Source organism: Gossypium arboreum, chromosome 9, assembly GCF_025698485.1.
Source record: "Gossypium arboreum isolate Shixiya-1 chromosome 9, ASM2569848v2, whole genome shotgun sequence".
NCBI lineage: Eukaryota > Viridiplantae > Streptophyta > Magnoliopsida > Malvales > Malvaceae > Gossypium > Gossypium arboreum.
The window spans coordinates 26,093,760-26,106,328 of NC_069078.1; the positions used below are offsets into that span (position 1 = coordinate 26,093,760).

General features: G+C 34.6%; 1 non-coding gene across 1 annotated transcript; it reads left to right on the forward strand.

Annotated features, from left to right (window-relative positions):
* Positions 1-1,345: 1,345 nt before the first annotated feature.
* Positions 1,346-1,452, forward strand: LOC128280999 (small nucleolar RNA R71). Its single transcript, XR_008271216.1, has one exon. It is a non-coding gene; the product is annotated as a small nucleolar RNA R71 (small nucleolar RNA).
* Positions 1,453-12,569: the final 11,117 nt, after the last annotated feature.

The following is a 12,569-nucleotide window of genomic DNA, read 5'->3' on the forward strand; positions in this document are numbered from 1 at the left end:
ATGTCTAAAACAACAAAGTCTACTGGGAATATGAATTTATCAATCTTAATGAGTACGTCCTCAACAATACCCCTAGAAAATCTAATAGTTTTATCTGTCAGTTGTTTACTCATCCTAGTTTGTTTAGGTTTCCTAATAACTAGTTGTTTAAACATTTTATAGGGCAGGACATTTATACTTGCCCCTAAATCGGCTAAAGCATTATCAACATTTAAACTACCGATTAAACAAGGAATAGTAAAACTCCTTAGATCTTTTAACTTGTTGGGTAGTTTATTTTGTAGAATTGCCGAGCAAACTGCATTTAGTTTCACATGCGACAAATCATCTAACTTCCGTTTGTTTGCCAGAAACTCCTTTAAAAATTTAACTGAGTTGGGCATCTTCGAAAGAGCTTCAATAAATGGTAAGTTAATATGTAACTTTTTTAAAATGGTAAGAAATTTATCGAATTTTTCGTCTATGCGATCTTTCTTTATCGCTTTAGGATATGGCACACGAGGTGTGTATTTTCTATTTTTGTTTGTTCTAGCTTTCATCCATCTTATTTTGGCTTACCGTAGTTTCTTGCCTTGGTTCTGGTGTGGAATCAACTAACCGTTCTTCATATTGAACAGTAACCGCATGAAGCTGCTCTCTTGGTTAGCCTCAGTGTTGCTGGGCAAGCTACCTTGTGGTCTTTCTAAGATCTACTTAGCAAGCTGACCTATTTGAGTATCGAGACCTTGAATCGATGCCTGTTGATTTTTAATTGCAGTTTTAGTGTTTTGAAAATAGGTTTCCACCACTGAAATAAACTTCATCATCATCTCTTCAAGGTTCAGCTTTTTCTCTTGCTGGTAAGGTTGTTGTTGGAATCCTAGAGGTGGTGGTGGTCTCTGATTTCCTTGACCACCCAAAGAGAAGTTGGGATGGTTTCTCCAACCTGCATTGTAAGTATTATTATATGGATTATTTTGTGGTCTACAATTGTTACCCATATAGTTGACTTGTTCATTTGAAGTACTATGTTCGTAGGCTAGGCATTCTGGATTATTTATCCTTCTTCCGTTTGTATCACACTACGTCCCTGGATGCACCTGTGTAGAAACACATAAGCCATCAATCTTTTTATTTAATAGCTTTACCTGGTTTGATAACATGGTGACTGCGTCGAGGTTGAAAACACTTGCTATTTTATTAGGCTTTGTCTTCATGACTTGCCAGTGATAATTAGTCATTGACATCTCTTCAATGAACTCATAAGGTTTTATTATTTAAGGTTCCACCAGCCACTGCATTGACCATCTGTCTCATTGAAGGGTTCAAACCATTGTGGAAAGTTTGAACCTGTAGCCATAAAGGTAATCCATGGTGAGGCCACCTTCTCAATAAATCCTTGTATCTCTCCCATGCATCATATAGTGTTTCTAAAACCATCTACACAAAAGAAGAGATATCATTCCTCAATTTAGTCATTTTAGCCGGCGGAAAATATTTGAATAAAATTTTTTTGGTCATTTGCTCCCAAGTAGTGATTGATCCCCGGGGTAACGAGTTCAACCACTGTTTAGCCTTATTCCTTAATGAAAAGGGAAATAAACGAAGGTGAATGGCATCATCAGAAATGCCATTTATTTTGAAAGTATCGCAGAACTCTAATGTGACACCCCTAGTCCGTATCCATCCCCAAATTAGGATTATGAGGCATATTGATCAACAGTTCAATTCCAAACATTTATTTATATTCACTAAAGTCAAAATCATTTATAATTAAAAATAAAATCAATTCACATTTCAGGACATACACTGATATACATCTCGCACATACAAGTCGCAACTAAACTCAACGTGTTGCTTACTACATCAATGCATTTATATACACGATATTAACTATTACCAAAATGGTCAAACATACTTCTAATACCAGTTATGTGATTACTCATATAGCCACCAAATCACATGCACATTTTTAGAATTTAGTAAGCCATAATTCATATCTTAAACCACTACATATGCGACTTAGGTAAAAGTCAATTCGAACTTGCATGCTTTACCCTTTAATACAAAATAAAACAACCTCACGTTAATAATAATGCATTTCCATATTATTCTTTTAAGTATTAATCAGTAAAGACTATTCATATCTACTATAGTCATTAAAATATATACATTTGGTCTTAGTAAATTTAACCATTTCATGCACACACCACTAAAAGTACACTTATTATATATGCCTAAAGTTTCGTATTCAATAACAAAGTAGTAATCAATATTTGGACATCTTAACTATTGTTCACTTAATGTCATTCATGATTTAACATTAAAAGCAAATTCTTAGTAACTATATCTAACCATTTAATCTTATTATATAACTTAATAAGTAATCACATATTAATATTTAATACATTGCACCATGACCGAATAAGCTAATAATGTACGTATACATAATACGCAACCAACCCTGAAGTAACAATCACATTTAGCATAGAATACATAATAAAACAATCGACCAAATATTCATAAAACACATGCAATACTTACCACAAGCATCAAACTTAACAATGTTATAATTCACTAGTAACCACTGAATCTACCTCATGCAATTATATGTATTTTCAATACATTATACCATAATCGAACCTGTTAATGATGTACGTATATAATATATGTAGCTTACCTAAAATTTATATCATACTTAATATAATATGTTTACCACATTTTTAACCGAATTCTATTCATGAAGCATACACAAAATCTATCAACACCTAAGCTCAATAGACATTTGACCAAACCATGTGAAACCGAATTCAATCATATCAAGTAAACCATTTCCAAGCATGTGGTACCTAACACAAACAATATACGTATACGGCACATAACTATAGGAGTAAAGTGAACATAAACCGAACATAACGTAACCAAAATATAAAGGTAAAAGCATAGCCATTTTTGCATGGCTTATATATATATACACACACCACATTACTCTTATCCAAAACTAATCTAGCTTATACATGCCATAGATCCAAGTTTAAACTTATATTGTACCAAAAACGGTCGCTAATGTGATAAACCTTGACGATGATCCCCGAGCTCATATCTTGACTCCAAAATCTATAAAACAAAGACAAATATACACAGCATAAGCTATTTAAGCTTAGTAAGTCATAAGCTAACAAACAAACCAATAATATAATTAACTTATTTTAACCAACCAAATTACAATATCAATATCAAGCTTATTCTAAACTTTCAAATTCAATAATAATATACCTGAACAGATACACCCATTACCTTAGCCGAATGCTTACAAGATTAATTCATCAAGTCAATGTTCAAATTTTCAAAAGCCAAATTATCAATATAAATCTAATATACATACCTTGGTACAAATAAGCTTTTAAATCAAGATAAAATTTATATACACACATTAACTAAGTAACCGAATATACAAGAACATTATATATATATGCGAAAATAAAATCACACCAACAAGAATCATATTTCTTACCCATTAGGTCGAATACACATGACATATTTATACATATACTTTTCATTCATGTTACACATGCTCGTAACTAATATCGTAACACTCACTTACCTTGTTGCAAATGAAAACAAAACTAATACATACCTGATCACTTAGCTAATTTTACACATTTGTTCTCCACTTATCGATGCCCGATGAACCATTCGGAATCGGATAGGACACTCAGATAATCACATAAATCGTACAATGTCAACGTCCCGGATGTGGTCTTACTTGTAACCACATATCGATGCCACTGTCCCAGACGGGGTCTTACTCGTAAACACATATTGGAATCACATATCGATGCCATGGTCTTACTCGCACACATATATCGAAATCCTATGTCATGAAATATGTATCCTAACTATTCCTAAGGTTCATACGGCGCTTTCGAACGTCGTAACTCGATCGGAAGAACTTCGAAAACATGGCAACCAAGCTTAGTCATATTCGGGTATGACATGTATAAAATCATGTTTTTCATTTCAGCATATATATATTACATTTAAGTTAAGTTAAGTACGTCTATTTGCTTATAAACTTACCTCGGACAACGAAAAATCGGTACGGATCGACTAGTTGACAACTTTCGTTTTCCCTCGATCCAAATTTGACTTCTTTGGTTCTTGATCTAAACATATTCAAATTAAGCTCATTCAAACATATTTTCATTCAATTTAGTCCAAAAACACATAAATAGGCTAATTACCATTTTACCTCTGACATTTACAATTTTTACAATTTAGTCCCTATTGCACAAAACACAAAATATTCAAAATTTCAAAATACCCATGTTTGGCCGAATTCTCCTAGTGTTCATATAAGCCCATATATTTCATTTATGTAACATTTTAGTCCCTCAAATTATTATTTTTGTAATTTAGTCCTAATTACTCAAAATAAAAAAAAAACCCCAATACAAAATATGTTAACTAGAACATATCTTTCATATTTCATCATCAAACAATAAAACTCACAAGCTATCAAAAATGGCACAACTCAAAATATTCATCACAATCAAAAATTAAAGCTTGGTTCTTGAAGTTTACTAAGCAACAATCTCAAAAACATAGAAATTATCAAAAATCGAGCTAAACCCATACCTTGATTGAGCTTCAAAATTGGCTGAACCCTAGCTCTTGTTCTTTCTTTTTCTTTTCTTTAGTTTTGGTTTAAGAGAAAATGGATGAAAGCTTATTTTAGTCATGGTATATTATAACATATATATTCCATATTATGTAATTTACCTAACTAACCTTATTATATATTATAAATTCTTTTTATTGGTTGTCTACAACTGTCCAACATTTATTATGTTGGTCTTATTTCAAATTAAATGCCTCCCTTTAAAAAGACATCAACAATTTGGCCCTTTTTCAATTAACCATCAAATTTTCATTTTACGCGATTAAGTCCTTTTATTCAATCGGACACTCAAACGAAAAAATTAAATCACGAAAATTTCACAAATATAAATTCACACATAATAAACACGAAAAATAATTTAAAATTATTTTTCTGACTCGGATTCGTGGTCCCAAAACCACCATTCCGATTAGGGTCAAAATCGGGCTGTTACAACTCTCTCCCCTTAGGGATTTTCGTCCCCGAAAATCTTACCGGTGAATAGGTGTGGATAACATTCTCTCATTGTATCCTCTGGTCCCCACGTTGCTTCCTTAACTCCGTGTTTATGTCACACTACTTTAACTAACGAAATCTTCTTATTTCGTAACTCTTTAGTCTCGTGAGCCAGGATACGAATCGGTTCTTCCTCATACGTCATATCGGGTTTAATCTCAATCTCAGACAGACTAATCGTATGTGAAGGGTCAGATCGATATCTACGAAGCATCAAAACATGGAATACATTGTGGATCTTTTCTAATTCAGGTGGCAATGATAATCTGTAAGCAACTAGCCCGATACGTTCTATTACCTCATATGGCCCAATAAACCTCGAACTTAATTTTCCTTTGCAACCAAATCTGAGTATTTTCTTCCAGGTGAGACTTTCAAGAAAACTTTTTCTCCGATCTGAAACTCTATATCCTTGCGTTTCAAGTCGCATAAGATTTCTGACGATCCGATGCTGCTTTCAGACTTTTACGGATTACTTTCACTTTTTGTTCAGTTTCTCTGACTAAGTCTACCCCGTGTATCTTAATCTCGCTGAGCTCAGTCCAATATAATGGTGTAGGACATTTATGACCATACAAAGCCTCATAAGGTGCCATTTTGATACTCGATTGAAAGCTATTATTATACGCAAATTCAATCAGGGTTAGGTATTGTTCCCACATCCTTCAAACTCGAGAATGCAACATCTCAACATATCCTCAAGTATCTGAATGATTCGCTCAGACTGGCCATCTGTTTGTAGATAGAAAGCAGTATTGAAATGTAATTTCGTACCTAGTGCATCTTACAGTTTCTTCTAAAACCACGATGTAAACCTCAGATCTTTATCCGAAACAATAGATATAGGCACACCATGTAATCTCATAATCTAAGAAACATACAATTCAGATAGCTTATCCAGTGAGTAGTCTGTACGTATCAGAACAAATGACTCGATTTAGTCAATCTATCCACAACAACCCAAATTGCATCCTTCTTGCTCGGTGTCAACGATAAACCAAATACAAAATCCATCGTTACTCTTTCCCACTTCCACTCAAGTATCATGATAGGCTGAAGTAATCCTGAAGGCACCTGATGTTCAGCTTTTACTTGTTGACAGACTAAACATCTTGCAACAAAGTCAGAAATGTCTCATTTTATACCATGCCACCAATAAAGCTGTTTCAGATCATTATACATCTTTGTACTACCTGGGTGAACAGATAACTAACTACTATGAGCTTCATTCAAAATTATCTTAATCAACTCTGAATTCCTCAAAACGCATATTTGGTTTCTAAATCTCAAACAGTCATCAGCATCAACTTTGAATTCTGAATCAGCATCCGTCTCACACTAAACTCGTTTTGTGATGAACTCATTATCAACCTTCTGTGCATCACAAATTTGTTGAATAACTAATGGTCTTCCTTTCAATTTAGCTACTATTAAACCATCATCAGACATAACCATATACGTATTCATTGCACGCAAAGCAAACTGTGATTTTTGGCTTAAAGCATCAGCAACAACATTAGCCTTTCTGTGTGATAGTCAATCACAAGCTCGTAGTCTTTTAGCAATTCTAACCATCGACGTTGTCCCAAATTTAGATATTTCTGAGTTATAAAGTATTTTATACTTTTATGATCAGAATAAACATGACATTTCTCACCGAACAGATAGTGAGGCCAAATTTTCAATGCGAACACAATGTCTACCAATTCTAGGTCATGTGTCGGGTAGTTCTTTTCATGTGGCTTCAACTGTCTCGAGGCATAAGCTACAAGTTTGCCTTCCTACATCAAAACATAGCCCATGTAACACCCTAAACTCGGCCTAGAAGTTAGGCCCGAATCTAGTGGGTCATATTGAAGTGTTTTTTGAAAACCATGTTCTCATTGAAAACCCTTCTTACTATTTAAAACCACTGGCCATTTTAAAACTTGTGAAACGTTAATTCCCTTAAAACCATACCTGCTGCGGAAGCTTAATTTTAAACAGTTGCGGAAATGTGATATCTTCAAACCCAATTGTTGTGTTGGAAAACCGCGCCCTAGTTCTAACAGAGATTAAGCATACTAAATAAATTTCCCAATTAAAAAAATTAAGAAAATAAAGAGGCCTTAATACAACCCAAATCAAAAACCAAAGTGCTTAACTAAATAAATGAAATAGAAAAACATGTGCAGTTGTATGGTTGTCTCTGAGTCCCTCTGCAACACCGATCCACCTAACACTGGGGATTACCTGCACAGTTAATAAACGAGGTGAGTTTATGAAAACTCAGTGTGTAATCCCCTTCTAAACTAAAACTGTTACAGAATCAGTATCATATGCAGATATGCAGATAGATTACCAGCCCAATCCAACCAACACACCACCAGCACCAACCAGCACACCATGTGGGGATAAAATCAACCCACCAAGCCGACACACCAAGCTTCGTACTGATTACGACACTAAGTCAACAGGACGGCTCAACGCCATAGACAGGACAACACATAGCCGTAAACATTGCAGCAACGCTGCCAGATAACAGGACGACTGGAAGCCGTAAGCAGAATGGCACAATGGCACAAAGCCATTGATAATTGCATTATGTTAGGCACATAGCCCTCAACTAGTGTAACATAACCGGCACACAGTGTAATAGCCCAAAATTGGGTCTAGTTGGAACAGAGGTTTCGGGACCACAAAATTCGAGATAGAAATAATTATTTTATGATTATTTTGAGGTCTATGATATGATTGCATGATTTTTTGAAAATTTCGTGAAGAAATTCTATGCATAAAGTGCTCAATTTGAAGTTAGGGACTAAATTGAATAAGTTGTAAAACTTTCATTCTAGAAGTTTCTAGTATGAAATTGCTTTGAAATATTAATTAGGAGGTATTAAATAGAAATTTTACCAATTTCTAAGTGATGGAAAAAATTGGACATGGATGGAATTTTTGAAAGTTTAGTAAGAAAGGGAATTTTGGTCATTTGGTAATTAAAAGAAATAAAAAGGGAAAATAAAGCCAAAATTGACTCATCTTTTTCATGGAGGCCTAAATTAGCATGGGGGAAGCTGTGGCTAGGGTTTTCAAGCTTTCCAAGCTCAATAGTAAGTCCGTTCTAACCCCGTTTTTCAAGTTCTTTACGTTTTTGGAATCCCGATAATTTGATTAAGCTTATTCTAGCAATAATTTAAGCTAGGGTTCATATTTGGAAAAATACCCATAGGTGAAATGTGTTTATTTTGTTGTTTTACGATAGAATATGAGGTTTTAAATTATGTTAGACAACTTGTGCTACTCGGTTTTGAGTGAAAACGAGTAAAAGGGCTTAATTGGTAAAAATACCTAATAGTCATAAGTATATGTTAGAGTGAGAATTTGATGTTTCCATAGAATGGAAAAGTGATCAGTATGTCATAAAACATAAGAATAAGGGATGAAGTTTAATTCCTGAGCCTAGGGGAAAAGTGTAAATATGCAAAAGTTTAGGGGCAAAATTGTAATTTTTCCAAAGTTTGAGTTAAGGACTGTTTTGAATAGTAAATTAATTAAATAAGTAAAATATGATGTTTTAGATCCCGGAAAATGAGATTTGAACCTAGAATGAGAGAAAAATCGAAAATTGTGAAAGTTGGTAAAATGACTGTTTTAGTATCGTGGTAAGTTCATATGTATAATAAGCATTAATTTATGCATATTTCAATGTAAAATTGATATATTTATTATAATTTCGAGGTGTTGAAAGTATGTAAGTTGGTATGATAATAATACAACAATAATGCTGTAATTTATATTTGAAAGTTAAATTTAGTGAATTAATTGAATTATGTTAAATTAAATGATTATGGTGCCAAGTTTATGAATTGATTTAAAAATATGTCTATGGTACATGAAGTGCATTGAATTATCATTAATAAATGTGATTTCTATGATTATGGATATTATGGGAAATTGTAAGTTCATATGATTTTGAATAAGGCAATGTGTAATTTAATGTTATTGCCTTGATATTAAATGAGATGTAAGTTTATATGTAAGTAATACATCAATATTACTTGTATTATGATATTTTATAATAATATTGGACATATGTTTGTGGATAATTACTTGATTGGTGAAATTGTTGGAAAAGAGAGAAATCCGATTGAACCTTGGAAAGATTGGATGATCTGAGATAGTATGTAGCTAGGTCACATGTATGGTGCTGAGTGCACATCATGTGTACAAGAGAGCTACAAGACATTACGATGTAGATAGGTCGCATGGGTGATACTATGTGTACACCATGTAGACAATAGGTCACATGCGTGGTTCCAGGTGAAGGACACCATGTAGACAAGAGAGCTACGAGATAAATTGGCTAGGTCACATGGGTGGTACTGAGTGTTCACCATGTGTACAAGAGAGCCAAACTATATGATGGGTGGAGCTATGTGTTGAAACCACCAAGTATTGAGGATTGATCCGAAGTGTTCAACGGGAGACTTTCTATGTATTGCTTTGTGAGTTTTGTGATGAATAAGTGCAGGAACTTGGTTATGTGAATGTTGTGTTCATTAAGTGACCAAGATGTGGTAAGGTTATAAACAAGTAAGTTATACATGAGGATGATTTTATGGTGACCTTGTGATCATGGGCCAATACTTGTGATGTATGAAATGTGGTGAAAATGATTTGTGATATGTATGTTAAAATGAGGTTAATACAAAGAATGTGACAGCCCAAAATTGACCCTAGTCGGGATGTGGTTTCGGGACCACAAAATCGAGGCATAAAAATAATTTAAAATTTATTTTGATGCCTATGATATGTGTTAATTTGTGTGTGGCATTTTTGATGATTCGATTTAGTGTTATAAAGGTGAATTTCACTAGAAAGGACCTAGTAGTAAACTTTAAAAGTATGATGGGGAAATGTGTGATGACTAGTTAATCATGCATGCAAAAAAAAGGGATTTGCATGTCAAATTTCCCCAAAAGGAAGCTTAGTGGCCGGCCATGACAAGGGTTATGGGAAAAGAAAACATGTTGAAACATGTTTTGTTAATCGATGATGAGGGAAATGATTTAATAATTAAGTTGTGGGAAGAGAAGAGAAAAAAAAAATGTGTGTGAGTGTGGCATTCCCCCCCCCCCCCCCATTGCCGTGTATGTGAAAGAAAAACAAGAAAAAAATTTGTTCATCCTTGTTCTTTCCTTCTTGGCCGAAAATACTAAGGGAGAAGATAGGAGTTTTGCTCCATGCTTGGCTTGGAAGAGAACTAGAAGGAGATTTGGTCATACTTGCATCAAGATTAAGCTCAAGAGCAAAGGGGGACCAAATCCGATAAAGGGAAGGAAAAAGTAGTCGAATAGCCATCGGAATCGTTCGACAACATCCGAGGTAAGTTTTCGAGTATCGAAACTTAGATTTTGATTCGATTGAACAAAGTAATAAGCAATCGAAATTGTGCCCTTGTATATGGCCATTGAGCCGAAATGATATTTTTGATTAAGTAAAATGTGCATAAAAGTTTGTTATGAAATTGAAACAAAGATGTGAATGAATGTGCGACCAGATATCCGGGCTAAGCCCAAGGCAATTGCGACCAGATATCGGGCTAAGCCCAAGGCAATGGTGCGAGCTATGATATCGGGCTAAGCCCAAGGCAATTGTGCGAGTTGTGATATCCGGTTAAGTCCGAAGGCATTTGTGCGGGTTACCATAACGGGCTATGTCCCAAGGAGTTTTGAACGAGTAGCTATATCCGGTTAAACTCAAGGTATGTGATTTGAAAATTATAAGCTTGCTGGAAAATTTTCAGTTAATGCACTTGTGAAATTCCCAACAACAAGGTATGTGTTGTGTGTGCTTTGCACACTAGGAGTAAGTGCGTATGAATATTTGCTCCAATGATAAACGAGTTATCGGCATTAACTAGGCCATTATTTGTGTATGAATATAAGAGTTGGGATTGTGAAGTAAGCATGTCTTTGAGAAATTGTGCATATGAATTATTGTTTAGCTACTTGAATGCTATGCTTTGGTTGTGTGTATATTATGGCTCGAAACTTACTAAGCATAAATTGCTTACTCCGTTTCTTTGTTTCTCTGTTTATAGATTTTGCTCGTTAGCGATCGGATTCGGGATCATAGAAGTTGAAGTCAACCACACTATCAAAGCCCTTTTGGTACTCCTTTAGTTGAGTTTTGGATATGGCATGTATAGGACTACCCTCGGTTGTTTTAAGTACTTGTGATGTATATGTGTACGGCCATGCTAAAATGGTTCGTAATAGTGGAGTATGGAATTAGACCATTTATGGTTTGTAATTATATTTGGTTTCATGATGTGATTATGGTTTGAATGAGAGAGTTGGTCACATGATCAGCCATTGGAATGGCTAAATATGATCATATGTGGACCTAAGTATGACTAGACTATAGTTGGTTCATGGGAACTACAATATAGGTAAAGCCTACCTTAAAAACAGATGCTGCCAGCTGCAGTGACGTGGATGTGGAAAATCACCAAAATTTGTAGGAACGGTGTTAAATAGTGAATAAATTATGTGATCGAACCTTGACGAGTCTATTTTCATATGAAAGTAACGAAATGATCATATGAACAGTATACCGAGAGATATTAAAGTTCTCGTGAGACAGGGCCAGAACGGTTTCTGGGTCCCCTGTCGGGACTTTGAAAATTTACCATAAATTATCCAGAATGAATTAGAAGTCATTCCTTATATGTGAAGATTCATTTTTGAGTCTAGTTTCATTAGAAAAAAACAGCATCAGTATTGAAACCCTGTACAGAGAGATATTCAAGTTGTAACGCGCGAAGGTCAGTGTAGTCAACCCCTGTAACATGGGTGACTTTAACTAATAAACTGTACCAATTGGCCCGACCAAAAATTCTAGAAATAAATCCATGGATGGATATATGAGTCTAAATTCAGGGAAAATTTACGGAATCAGTTTCCGACTTGTGAAACTCGAGATATGCTTTTTAAGGCGACAGCGATGCAGTTTTCCAGCTTGCCTGGGAATGTCAAATTGGTCGGTGCCATAAGTGGTTTTGGCTTGTTAACCCCTCGTGTCCGACACCGGCAACGGTCTCGGGTTCGGGTTGTTACAAAGAAAGTGTGAAAGAGTGAATTAGCAATAAAACTGTTTTGGACGGTAGCAGTGATGTGATTTTGAAAAATCACAAAAAATAGTAGAAATTGAATCAGAGACTGAATGAGATATAAAATTAAAGCTTAATGAGTCTATTTTCATATAAAATAAACAGGGAAAGAAAAGGAGTTCTATATTTTGAGATATTTTGTTTTTGTGAGACTAGTTCAGAATGATTACGTGATCCCCTGTTCTGACTTTGGAAAATCATAAAAATTTGGATAAAAATAATTAGAGGCTTAAACTTATATTTTTAAAATCCGTAATA